Consider the following 13,992-nt stretch of genomic DNA (forward strand, 5'->3'; position numbering starts at 1 on the left):
CCAGACCCATATATTGAATAAAAAGGCAGTCTAAGAATGTTGCACAAATACAGTAACCTTTGATTAATCTGCTGCTACTTTTATAGCCACAGGCCAATGTTAATCCTGTCAAGCATAGGACAATGCTCTCACTCTGAGAGAAAACAGAACTCAGTTTCCAGTACTTGTAGACAAAATTTTCTTTCAGATCAATTGAAATGCTTTCTGTCAAACAAAGTGAAGATTTAGGAGGGGAAGTGGGACAGAAAAGGGAAGGAAAGAAGGACATAGAGGGTTCTTCTAGATGGAAAAAAACCTGTGAAAACTTGCATCTGCCATGATCTGTAACCATTTCTGAAAATAATTATCCACACAGACCTTCTCCTGGAAAAGAAAATGACTAGTAAGAATTTAAGCAAAAAAAAAACGTAATTGAAAGCATTCTGCCTTGAATTGTTTAATGCCAGATTCAAATACAAAACCCCCACAGGGTCTAGAGAGAATAAGACTTCTGACAAAGCAGTTTGGTTAGGTAATGGACAAAACTGTGCTGATTCACAGGGGAAAGAGAATAGCTTTCATTGGCTTCTAGTGGTAAGTTGGATGATACTAGATACAAAAGACAGCTTACAAGTATCTTTTTAAGGACAAAAACAGTAGGAAAACATTTTAGGCTGCTTGCTGGAGGTAGAAGAATATTATTGTGATAATCCAGTTTACAAGAACGTATGAGACACATAGAAAATCTCTTCTGGTACATGCTCTTGATACACAAAAAGACTGAAATTTGGCCTCTGAATCTCCCAGATATTTGGAAACAGTATCTGCCATTGAGACTTTAGGATGTATGATTTAGTACCAGTATTCTGGCTATAAAGGAATATTAAAAAAACCTAGGCATTAAAGGGGTCTTTATCTACTGTGTAAAGGCAAAGTATCCAGAAAATAGAGCTGAGAGCACCTCTCAGCTATAGCCATACCTTGTAGAAATATTACCTGTGAAATTTTGGCTTTCAGGCTCAAAAAAAAAAAAAGATTTGAGAGTAAGTCTAATAGCATTTGACTCTCTTAAATTTCTGAGGAGCTTTCATCAATTCTCAAGGAAGAAGGACAGTGAAGAAAGTACTGTGCTCGCCATGACTGGTTGGAAACAAGTACAAAACAGGCTTCCAGACATCCGCCTTTCCTCATGGCACATTCAGGTGTGTGAGTCAGAGTTGTTGGTTCTGCCTGCCCCTGTGCAGAACTAAAATACCTTTTGGACTATGGGAATTCTTTACGTAGGGGTCTGAGTACTTCAGTTAAACCACTGATGGGGTCTCCCAGTCAGACATCTGACAACCTCTACACTGGCACTCAGGGAGTTCCTATTCACAAACAAAGAAAATATTTTAACACACTGGGATCAAATTTGACAAAAATCCATAGGCTTAAAAACAGATGCTAGCAGGCCCACCTTCACATCATCAAATCCCTAACTGTATCAGGTCAGCAGAACTGCTACTTTGGACTTCCAAAGCGCAGACTTTGATCTGTTTAGGAGGCTGGTTGGCAGAGTCCCTTGGAAGGCAGTTCTGAAGGACAAAGGAGTGCAGGAAGGCTGGTCTCTCTTCAAGAAGGTAATCTTAGACAAGCAGCAGCAGGCTGTCCTCATGTGCTGAAAGGTGAGCTTGCCTTCTTCTCGAAGGCTGGTCTGGCTGATCAGAGAGATGCAGCTAGAACTTGGGAATAAAAAGAGAATTTATAACCTTTGGAAGAAGGAGCAGGCTACTCAAGAGGAATACAAAAATTCTGTGAGGTTATACAGGGAGCAAATTAAAAGGTCCAAAGCCCAACTAGAGCTGAGTCTAGCTACTGCTGTAAAAGGCAACAAGAAATGTTTCTATAAATATATCAGCAACAAAACAGGGGCTAAGGAGAATCTCCATCCCTGATGGGTGCAGATGGAAACATAGTGACGGAAGATGACAGAAAGGCTGAGGTACTAAATGCCTTCTTCACCTCAGTCTTTAATAGTCACATCAGTTGTGCTTTGGGTACTCAGCCCCCTGAGCCAGAATCATAGAATGTCCTGAGTTGGGAGGGACCCACAAGGATCATTGAGTCCAACTCCTGTCCCTGCATATGACAACTCCACAGTTCACACCATATGTCTGAGGGAATTGTCCAGTCTCTTCTTGAACACTGTCAGCTGTGACTGCCTCCCTGGGGAGCCTGTTCCAGTGCTCCACCACCCTCTGGGTGAAGAACCTTTTCCTAATGTCCAACCTAAACCTTCCCTGACACATCTTCCTGCCATTCCCTTGGTTCTGTCACTGGTTGCTAAAGAGAAGAGTTTGGTGCCTAGCCTTTCTTCTCCCCTTGTGAGGAAGCTGTATTCTGCCATGAGGTCTCCTCTTAGTCTCATCTTCTCCAGGCTAAACAAACCAAGTGACTTAGCAGAAGACAGGGACAGGGAGCAGGATAAAGCCCCAATAATCCAAGAAGAAATGGTTAGTGACCTGCTACACCACTTGGACATCCGTAAGTCTATGGGGCCAGATAGGATACACCCAAGGGTGCTGAGGGAGCTACTGGAGGTGCTCACTAAGCCACTTTCCATTACCTATCAGCAATCTTGGCTAACTGGGGAGGTCCCAGTTGACTGGAAGTTTGCAAAGGGCTGGAAGGAGGATCCAGGGAACTACAGACCTGTCAGTCTTGACCTCAGTGGCAAGGAAGGTCATGAAGCAGATCATACTGTGTGACATCACATGGCACATACGAGAAAAAAAAGCGATCAGGACCAGTCAACATGGGTTTATAAAAGGCCATTCCTGTTTGACCAACCTGATCTTCTATGACAAGGTAACCCACCTAGTAGATCAGGGAAAGGCTGAGGATGTTGGGTATTTAGACTTCGGTAAGGCCTTTGACACCATATCCCACAGAATTCTCCTGGAGAAGCTGGCACTTCATAGCCTGTATGGGTGTACTCTTCAATGGATAAAGAACTGGCTGGATGGCGAGGCCCAAATAATTGTGGTGAACAGAGTCAAATCCAGTTGGCAGCCACTCACAAGTGGTGTTCCCCAGGGCTCAGTATTGGGGTCAGTTCTGTTTAATACCTTTATTAATTATCTGGATAAGGGGATCAAGTGCACCCTCAGTAAGTTTGAAGACAACACCAAATTGGGTGAGAGTGTTGATCTGCTGGAGGCTAGGAAAGTCATACAGAAGGATCTCGATCGGCTGGATTGTTGGGCTGAGGCCAACTGTATGGGGTTTTAACAAGGCCAAGCGCTGGGTCCTGCACTTGGGTCACAACAGCCCCAGGCAGCACTACAGGTGCAGGGAAGAGTGGCTGAAAAGCTGCCTGGCAGAGAGTGATCTGGGGTTGTTGATTGACAGCTGGCTGAACATGAGCCAGCAGTGTGCCCAGGTGACTAAAAAAGGCCAACAGCATCCTAGCTTGTATCAGGAATAATGTGGTCAGCAGGACTAGAGAAGTGATTGTGTCACTGTACTCAGCACTGGTGAGGCCCCACCTTGAATCCTGTGTTCAGTTTTGGGCCTCTCATCATAAGAAAGACGTGGAGGTACTAGAGAGAGTGCAGAGGAGAGCAATGAGGGGTCTGGAGTACAAGTCTTCTGTGGACTGGCTGCAGGAACTGGGGCTGTTTAGCCTGGAGAAAAGGAGGCTGAGGGGAGACCTTATTGCTGTCTACAACTACCTGAGAAGAGGTTGTAGCATGGAGGGTGTTGGTCTCTTCTCCCAAGTAGCAAGTGATAGGACAGGAGGAAATGGCCTCAAGTTGCACCAGGGGATATTTAGATTGGATATTAGGAAAAAAATTCTTCATGGAAAGAGCTGTCAGGCATTGGAACAGGCTGCCTGGGGAAGTGGTTGAGTCACCATCCCTGGAGGTGTTTAGAAAGTGCATAGGTGAGGTTCTTAGAGACATAGTTTAGTGCTAGGGTTAGGTTAAGGTTGGACTTGATGATCCTGAGGGTCTTTTCCAACCAAAGTGATTCTTTTCTATCCAGCATGTTGTTGCAGAAAAACAAAACCAACCCAACCCAACCCTCTAACTGAATTTAGGAAACACAACTCAAACTTTTTTGCCTGTTTACCAGGAGATCTATCAGGCTAGGGAGGAGACTTGCAGTCCCCTATCCACTAGCACTGCCAAATGCGACAGGAATGCTCTGCTCACACATCTCCATCTCACATGCACAGTGAAGTCTGTGCTATCAGCTTAGCACTAATTCTGCTCTCAAGTAATTTTTTCAGACTGGTAGCTGGCTAAATCTCCTCCTTCCCTTCCCTACCTAGCTTGTATATCTGACAAAAATATTTCAAATTTAGCAGATCGTATTTAACAAATTCATTTTAGTTTCACCTGTCTACTCCTCAGAGTACCATTTTCCTAGATCTTTCAAAGCACAAGAGTATTAGCTAAAGCTCTAGATATCCAGTGATTTTCTGTATCTAGATGTATTCTGAAGGCCAAATTATCAATTAATAACTTATTTTTGCAGCTCTATTATATTATTGCTCCAAGCAAATCACATGAACTTTTTCTTAGTCCACACAGCATCCAAAGAATTTTCCTGACAGAAAGGAAACAGCAGTCTCCGTTCATCATTTTTGCTGATTGGTTGCATACTTAAAAATAAGAAGCACTGAGATAAGTAACCTAGATGAAAACAACACTAGTTAATGTTCTCATACCTTTAAGAAAAGTCAGATGCAGAGATAAAAGTTCTCCTTCATGTATAAATTCATTAAACACAGTGAGGACTCAAAACATTTGGTAGCTACATTTAGATACATTTTGTAATGTAACTTTAAAACTCAGCTATAACTCATCATACAAATGTATTGGTTATTGAAAAGCACTTTGATCAGCTAACTACAGCTCCTGTACTTTAACAGAAGTAGTAGTGCAAAATTTTGTTATCTAGCATAGTTTTGGAAGAGGTCTTTGAGGGAGACTTTCTGAAGTCCTCCATCCCTGGGAAACTGATGGAACAACTTATCCTTGGTGTCATCTCAAGGCATATCAGGGATAAGAGGGTCATTAGGGGCAGTCAACATGGCTTCACCAAGGGGAAGTCGTGCTTGACCAACCTCATTGACTTTTATGAGGACATAACAAGATGGATGGATGATGGCAGAGCGGTGGACGTGGTCTACCTTGACTTGAGTAAGGCATTTGACACAGTCTCCCACAGCATCCTTATAGCTAAACCGAGGGAGTGCAGTCTGGATGATCGAGTAGTGAGGTGGACTGCGAACTGGCTGAAGGGAAGAAGCCAGAGAGTCGTGGTCAATGGGGCGGACTCTAGTTGGAGGCCAGTATCTAGTGGAGTGCCTCAAGGGTCAGTACTGGGGCCTATATGATTAAATATATTCATCGATGATTTGGATGAGGGAATAGAGTGTACTATCAGCATGTTTGCTGATGACACCAAGCTGGGAGGAGTGGCTGACACGCCAGAAGGCTGTGCTGCCATCCAGAGAGACCTGGACAGGCTGGAGAGTTGGACAGGGAAAAAATGAATGAAATATAACAAGGGCAAGTGTAGAATCTTGCATCTGGGTAGGAACAACCCCAGGTTCCAGTATAAGTTGGGGAATGATCCATTAGAGAGCAATGTAGGGGAAAGGGACCTGGGGGTCCTGGTGGACAGCAGGATGACCATGAGCCAGCACTGTGCCCTTGTGGCCAGGAAGGCCAATGGCATCCTGGGGTGTATTACAAGGGGGGTGGTTAGTTGGTCGAGAGAGGTTCTCCTCCCCCTCTACTCTGCCCTGGTGAGACCACATCTGGAATATTGTGTCCAGTTCTGGGCCCCTCAGTTCAAGAAGGACAGGGAACTGCTTGAGAGAGTCCAGCGCAGGGCAACAAAGATGATTAAGGGAGTGGAGTGTCTCCCTTATGATGAAAAGCCGAGGGAGCCGGGTCTCTTTAGCTTGGAGAAGAGGAGACTGAGGGATGACCTCATTAATGTTTACAGATATATAAAGGGTGAGTGTCACGAGGATGGAGCCAGGATCTTCTCTGTGACAACCAATGATAGGACAACGGGTAATGGGTTCAAACTGGAACACAAACGGTTCCACTTAAATTTGAGAAGAAACTTCTTCTTAGTGAGGGTGACAGAGCACTGGAACAGGCTGCCCAGGGTGGTTGTGGATTCTCCTACTCTGGAGGCATCCAAGACCTGCCTGGACGCCTTCCTGTGTAACCTCATCTGGGTGTTCCTGCTCCGGCAGGGGGATTGGACTAGATGGTCTTTCGAGGTCCCTTCCAATCCCTAACATTCTGTGATTCTGTGAAGTCGTTCTCATTTTGTGAGCCCACTGAGCATAACCGAAGAAGTTAAAAATACTAAGTACCTTCCCATGGTTACAAAGTTAGAATACACTGGGGAATCTCTGTAGCATAGTCTTGACACTAACTTTTAGGACAAATACAAGTCTAGCAGTCACCTCTCTGCCGTTATCTGTCCTCTAATCATATATTCTCTGCAAACACTAGTAACAATCTCAGTGTCTTGGAGAACTTTGCATCCAGGCTAGCTACTGTCACACAGGAATTTTCTTTCTAGTTTTTCAAAACTATTATTTGCAAGCTGGAGTCTAATATGGTGGTGGTGTTTTTTTTTGTTTGGTTTTGTTTTGGTTTTGTTTTTTCTTTTGGGTCAGTATCATAATCAAATAAATACTTGTTTATATTCAAGCTGGCTATAATTTATACAATACATCATGGGGTTTGTTTGACCGCAGTCACTACTTCATCATATCTTACAGATTCAGTAAATTCCAAAAAGCAGATTTGTCATGTTTGGTTAAACACTTCTGCAATATTGCCTCTCTCTCTCCATTGTTTGGTTGGGGATTTTTTGTTTGTTTGTTGTGTTCTTTTTATTTTATTTTATTTTATTTTTTTATTTAGTTTGGTTTTGTTTTGCCAGCCTGAGTCACTGGTGCACCAGCAGCATAATGGAAGTTGTATTTTACAAGAATGTGGCAAAAAAATCTGGTGATCATCTACCCTTACCTTGTCCTCCTGGCTGTATTGAGGTGGTGATACTACTACGGGTTTCAGACAATCACTGTAGACATAACTAGGAGGTAAATTATCCCTCTCCACCCATCCAGTCTACTGACAGTAGTAATAAACCAGCAACCACTGCACCTCTGTGCCTTTTCCTCTTTGCCAATGGAGCTTCCTGTTCAAAATGACAGCAAACGTTGTCTTAATTTTCTTGCTTGATGTGTGCTGATTCATTGCTGATGCAACAAGTGCGAAACCTGCAAGTTACTTTCAAAACAGGCCCCCCTCAGCAGCACTGCTAACTCATTTCAGTAAAAATGAGTGGATTTCTCTCATGAGGCCTGCCCTCGAAATTTTGGCTGCCTCAGTCTCTAGGGAAGGTACTCTCCTTTCATGTGAATTACATCAACTCCATTGGATGATTTAAAATGCATTAGCCATCCTCCTATGAGTAGTTCGGTAATATTTATTTTGGCATTAAATTTCCTTTTCTCTCTGAGACCACTTATCTCAATACTGAAATTCTTTCAATGGATATATGAATGAGCTGTGTTATGCACCATGTCTAAAACGTCTAGTGAGGATTTTTTCATGGCCTAACTTTTCAGAGTGCCAATCAAGCTAGCACCATCACAAATAAAATCAGAGAACTGTGCGTTGCCTCTTTAAAGTACATGCAAATAATGATGCAACCCTAGGGGAAAAAAAAAAAAAAAGGAAACAAACCTTCAATACTCTAAACTGTCAGATCTCACACTTGCACTGTAGTTTATCACAAAAGCGAAAAAATCCCAGTCTAGTGCAGGATGGTGCTAACTCAGGCCCTCCTTCTTCACAGATTTTCTTCCCTTCCTGCCATTTCTCTTTCACTTACCTTGCTTATCCATGGCTCTATCTTTCCCTTGGTTTAGGATTTTGAAACAATGATGGCTTTACCACTATGTAAATACAAGTGCTATAAAATACAGCATTAAACTTAATTTCCAAGACTGAAAAATCAGTCATTATTTTTTATAATCAGTCCACCCTCCTTTGGATTTGGTTTCCATCTCCCACAGACTATTTTTTTTGCCCTCACTCTTACCAGTCTTTAACACACCATGCATAACTGGCCATGCTGACGCAGCATCCAGCATGACTACCACAAACTCTCCTCTAGTACAACTCACGTATGTTAGCAAGCCAGAAATTTAGTCATGCCTAGGAATGGTATTTGCAAAGTAAGTCCACATGGGCAAAATGAATACAAGCATTGCAATGCCACCCAGCTGACTGAGACCTTAAACCAGTTCCTCAGACAGTGCTGCTCAGGTGCTAAGCCAGCACTGTTTCATTAGAAGAGCTGTGTCAATGACTTTGCTTGTGTCCACTTCAGTAGGCTGTGCCATAGTAAGGCATTATTATACAGGGAAATAATTTTGCAAGCATTTAGGTGACTAAGGACCATTAGCTTTGAGAAGGCCAGTTTTCTAAAATGGTGTACATCTGGCAGAGCCAGGATGCACATGAAGCTTTTTGCAAAGCAAAGAAATCTTCTCTTTCTTTCTTTTTATTGCCACCCTGTTTCTCTTTCCTTTCTATGAAGCTACTGCATTTTCTGAGTTGAACTCTTGATATTAATATAAACGATGACAACCTTTTATGACTTTGTATGAATTGCTTTAAATGCTTCCTGGTATAATGCAGTTCAGAATCCGTCTTCGTATTGGCGGGGAAAATCTGCATATCTTGTGAAAGTACAGTGCAGAGAACTGTGGCACTGCACAATACCAAGGATACACAAACCCCATTATTTTTCTTTGCAGCACAGCTCCAGAAATGTAATTCCACGGTCCTGAGGAATAAATAAGACAGGACTGACTCTAAAACATTATTTTCTGAAACCCATCAAAATTTTTGTATGATTTTGCATCACCCATTTCATACCATTAAAAAGAAAAATTAACTGCCCCACTTGCAACCCACAGAAAGGCAACACAAATATGCTAAGAAGTTTATATTCTATCGTAATAAATTAATGCTACTGACACTAGGTATTTTTGCTCAAATTTGTTCATAGATTACAAAAAGGTTAATGTAACCACATATTCCTAAGTCAGTCAGAATACCTTCACACATCTTCCAAACAGGTCACTGTTGAAAAATATAACTTCCTTTCTTTCAATTTCTATCCTGTTCTCTCTGCAATGTTGTTTTCCAACTTGTTTTCTTATCAATCTGAAAGTCACAATTAAAGAAAGATTTCCAACTATGTTGTTATGACAGCTGCGCTTTAATCACCATCTCAGTTTTCAATGGAATGTTCACCTCGAGGTAATGGCTCTTGATGTGAATAACTCAGAGAGCCTCGCAGCTTGGTTTAACACTTGCTTGACAAAGACAAGCTGTTGATGCACAGCTGTAACAGCCACTTGGGCCCCGAGACTGGGCATGGTGCAGCTCAGTATGTTCAGGACATGTCAGGAACCCATGTTTGTCGTAAATACAAAAGTGGCTGCGTAGTTACAGAGGAAAGTCTCATCACGTCTGATGGTGCCACCCTGAAACATATCCGCCAGCTCTTCTAGCACTAGACTAACTTTAGGGGGGTCGGAGTGATGACCCCTGGGGCCAGGGCAGGGGCGCAGCGGCAAAGGCAATGGCTGTCGGCCGGACACTGCCCACACCACTGACCTCCTGGCCCCGCTGGGCAGGTCCCATGCTTGGGCTCAGCCCCCCAGCCCCACTGCCCTGGGCTGGGAGCTGGTGGCTGGGCCCCTCAGTCAGCCCAGCGCTGCTGCTGGCCGCTCAGTGGCTGCACCAGGCCCCGACATGCTCGAGCTCTGCTCTTGACGGTAAGGAAGAGAGGAAAGGAAGGGAGAAAACACAGAATCACAAAATGTTAGGGGTTGGAAGGGACCTCAAAAGATCATCTACTCCAATCCGCCTGCCAGAGCAGGAACACCAAGATGAGGTTACACAGGAATGTCTCCAGAGTAGGAGACTCCACAACCACCCTGGGCAGCCTGTTCCAGTGCTCTGTCACCCTCACTGAGAAGAAGTTTCTTCTCATATTTAAGTGGAACCTCTTGTGTTCCAGTTTGTACCCATTGCCCCTTGTCTTATCATAGGTTGTCGCCGAGAAGAGCCTGGCTCCATCCTCCTGACACTCACCCTTTACATATTTATAAACATAAATGAGGTCATCCCTCAGTCTCCTCTTCTCCAAGCTAAAGAGACCCAGCTCCCTCAGATTTTCATCGTAAGGGAGATGCTCCACTCCCTTAATCATCTTTGTTGCCCTGCGCTGGACTCTCTCAAGCATTTCCCTGTCCTTCCTGAACTGAGAGGCAGATCCGGAGAGGCGCCCAGGATCGGGTCACCCAGCAGCTCTCCTGGTCCCGCCGGCGGTGCGGGCAGTGAGAGTGGGCGCGGCAGTATCGCCCCAGCCCCGTCCCTGAGCAGCGGCCCTCGCCCGGCTCCACGGAAGAGGAGGGCGCGGGCAGTCAGCCCCCGGCCCGAGACCCACGCACCGCCCCGCGGGCCATGGGGCCTCCCCGCGCCGTAGGCTGGAGCGGGGCGGGGCGGGCGGCGAGGGGCGGTGCCTCCTTGTTCTCCGGGCCGCGCTGGGGGGAGGTGGTGGCAGATCCGGGCCTGGCGGAGGCGGAAGGGGCGGGCGGACGCGGCCTGACTCTGCGGGACGCGCGATGCTGGTGAGTGCGGAGAGGCCGCGGCGTTGTGTCGCAGCGAGGCCGGGCCGGGCCCGGGCCGAGGCGGCTTGGCCGGGCCGAGGCCGCGCGGGCCTGGCGGAAAGGGGCCTGGCACTGAGTCACGCCGCGGGGAGAAGGAGAGGCCGGGCCCGGCCCGCCCGGCCTGCTGCTCGCCTTTCTTCTCCCGGGCGCGCACCTGGCTCCTGAGCGAGGGAGGCGGCGGGTGTTGTCCGGTTCGCTCGCAGATGCGGGCCGAGGAGCCGTGGGCCGAGTTGGAGGGAGGAGGCCGCTAACTGCGCACTCAAAATGTGTTACTCCCCCTGGCCCAATCCGCCGGCTGCCCCAGACCCGCGAAACCTGCCCGCTGGCCGGCCGGCCTGCCTGCTTCTTCCCTCCTTCCCCGTGCCGGCTCGGCCCTCCCTTCCGTCTCCCTGCCCTTCCCCCGTGACCGCGGTCCCCGTATGGCTGGGGCCGACTCGGTGGCTGCTCCTGCCCGTCCCTCCCCACCGCGGGCTTTTAGACCCCCGGCCCGTCCTCCCGCACCCGTGCTCTGCCCCCTCGGCCCCAGGACTTCACACCCCAGCCATCCCAGGCCCTGCTCGTGCCAGGCCTCTGGTCTCTTCTCCCCATGAGCTTTTGCCCATAACCTCACTGAACACTGTTTTTTGAGTGTTCACTTGCCTTCTGTCCTCTGTGTCGCCTCCTTTCGTCCTCTCGTGTGCCAGTCCAGAGCCCTAGTGACACTCAGGTCTGTCTAGGAGCTGTTGGGTTGTACACAGAGGAATTCCCCCACGTCCCCAGTACCATCGTGGTTGCTGGGAGATATTTCCCGCAGGTCCTCCTTGTCACCTTCTCCAGGTTTCTTGCACTGTCAAGGACTTGTGCACCACACTTCCCTGTGTTGCCCCCTGCTGTTGTGGCCTTACCAGAGAAGGTGCCCCCTGTAACCTTTTATCTGTTTGTGCGTTTATTGCCTCCATCCACTTGATTAGTCCTGCAGTGTTTTTGTCATTGCAGATAATTGCCCCATTTGTTTCTCGGTGACTTTGGCATACATCCTCTTTGAGGAAGTGGTAAGATAGGTACCATGGTTTTTACTCCAGAGATGCTGTTCCAGTATTGTGTATTGATGGTTAGGTGTCTGTGTTGCATTGGCGCTTTATGTTGCTGCTGGTGACTCCACTATAAAGAACTCTTCCCTCTGCTTTGTGACTTCTCTTGTTTCTCAATATTTGTCACCCAACTTATTATTTTACATCTTTTGTTGCTTTGGTTCTTAAGACTGGTTACATTTTACAATTGTATCATCACCGTGCATTTGAGGTGCAATTGAAATACTGGATGTAGTTGTCCCATGGAGATGTGGGGAACACACTTAATCTTGGGAGTATTTATATACCTGACTATAGAATCCAGCTCCAGTAGCTAGCACTGACAGTTTCTTATTTTCTCAGCCGAGTACACACAGATCCTAGTAACTTGACAATGGCACAAAGCATCTGAACTAGGCTTTTGATCTGAATTATTCATTTGGAGGAGACTTTCCAGGGACCATGTAGAGAACAGTTTCCTAGCTTAAGCGCCCAAATTACACATATACATCCCACTCCTTGGCTGACAAAACAGTTGTACTGGTTTAACGGAAAAAATTTTCTTGCACCTTAGTCCTTTTTACACTGGTTTGTACTTTCTGTATAACTTGGGCCTGTCACTTTGATGGCATGAGAAAATTACATTGCTTTAAATAGTGGAAATTAATCTATGCCACATTTATGCACATCCTTATTTGGATACTGATTTTGAGGGTGGCTTTTTTGAATTTAGCTTATTCTTAATGTTGGCTTCAAGTCTTACATTCTAGCTGTATTGTTATGAAAACAATACTGAGTACTTTGAGAAAGTTATCTCAGATACTCAGCTTAAAAAGTGTTTTCTTACAGTTTGTGTTAAGATCTCTGAGTATTGCTTTTCATCTGTTGCATTTCTCAAGTAGTGCCTAATTTATGTCATCACAATTATTTCAGTAGGGCCCAACTTAATGATGAGTCACATCCTGGGTGTCAGTGGTTGCGTGAATTGAGTACACCTGGAGTCTTTTCTGTTGTCATTGAAGTTGTGGCTGGTTGTTTAGTTTGGTTTTGTTTGATATTGTGGTGGTTGTTTCTTTGTTGTGTGTTGTTGTTGTTGTGTTGTTTTCTTTTTTTTTTCTTTTTAATTCCTAGTGAATGAAACAGCTTTAAAGATGTCCCACTTTTACTTATAACACTCTCAAGATAAAAAATTTGTATCATGAATGTGAAGTGAGGGGGTTGTGCTGGCACGAGGTTGTTACAGACGGATACAAGTGGCATGTGTATTACACCTTTCAGCCAGAATTTTCTAACTTGGCAAAGGCAGAATCATGTTAAAGTGTAAGGTGTCTGGATCAGTGCTGATGTTGTTTTGTCCTGGCCATGCTATTGTACTTCCAGTACTGTCCAACATGGTCTGTCTGTGCCAGGAGAAAAACAGGATAGGTGTCCCACTTGAATGGGCATGCTGGGAGGATGTGCGCAGGCAGTTCCAGCAGCCCGCTGGTTGGTACATCTTCCTGCTGCACAAAGCCTGGAGGAAAGAAGAGTGTGAAAACCTTAGTATTGGAAGCTTTTCATGTGTTTTAGGGATGCATGAACTTGCTTTAAAGTGACTATGTATGTGCCAGCATTGTTTTTGTTGAGAGTAAACTCATAAAACCCTTTAAATTACTGTATTTTTCTTCATGTACAAAAATGGTTGTTGCAACCAACAATTAGAAGCCTTGGTAAAACTTGTAACCTATATAAGGTGCAAACTTAAAGTACTACTTTTTTTTTCCCCAATATTATTTGTTACAGAGACCATTGAGTTTCCCTGACTTGTTGAAGGAGAATTTCGGTAAGGAAAAGGAAGAAAAGTTTGGAAAATTATAGAAAGCTGTTGAGCTTCTCTGTGAAAGTATCTTGCTATTTTATTATGAGAGTTGTAAGTTTATCAGGGGAAGAATGACTACAGATTGATTATTGATGGTTCTGCAACAATGCAGTTCAGATCTGTTACCAACATGGCTAAATGTCTTGGTAATGAAAGTGTCCTGCTGTAATGCTTTCGCTTGTGGACTTTAACATAACTACAGAGATGGAATGTCATCAGACTTAAACACTCGTTGCATTATCCAGCATGAATAGTTATATGAGGTTTAATCAGGGAATGGTTGCAGTACAGCTACTGGGAACAGCACTGTTGAGGAAATAATGCATGCC

At 45.2% G+C, this 13,992-nt stretch overlaps 1 protein-coding gene across 3 annotated transcripts in view; it reads left to right on the forward strand.

The window, feature by feature from the left end:
* Nucleotides 1–10,577: 10,577 nt before the first annotated feature.
* Nucleotides 10,578–13,992, forward strand: part of CUL1 (cullin 1) — a 54,850-nt gene continuing 51,435 nt past the window's right edge. Inside the window, exon 1 of one of the 3 annotated variants that reach the window (XM_065052120.1) lies at nt 10,578–10,717. The gene's annotated coding sequence lies outside the window, so the exon portion shown is untranslated. Of the gene's footprint in view, nt 10,718–13,592; nt 13,628–13,992 lie in introns of those variants that run through there. The other 2 variants (XM_065052122.1, XM_065052123.1) reach the window with 2 other exon arrangements.

This window comes from Columba livia, chromosome 2 (assembly GCF_036013475.1).
Source record: "Columba livia isolate bColLiv1 breed racing homer chromosome 2, bColLiv1.pat.W.v2, whole genome shotgun sequence".
NCBI classification, from domain to species: domain Eukaryota; kingdom Metazoa; phylum Chordata; class Aves; order Columbiformes; family Columbidae; genus Columba; species Columba livia.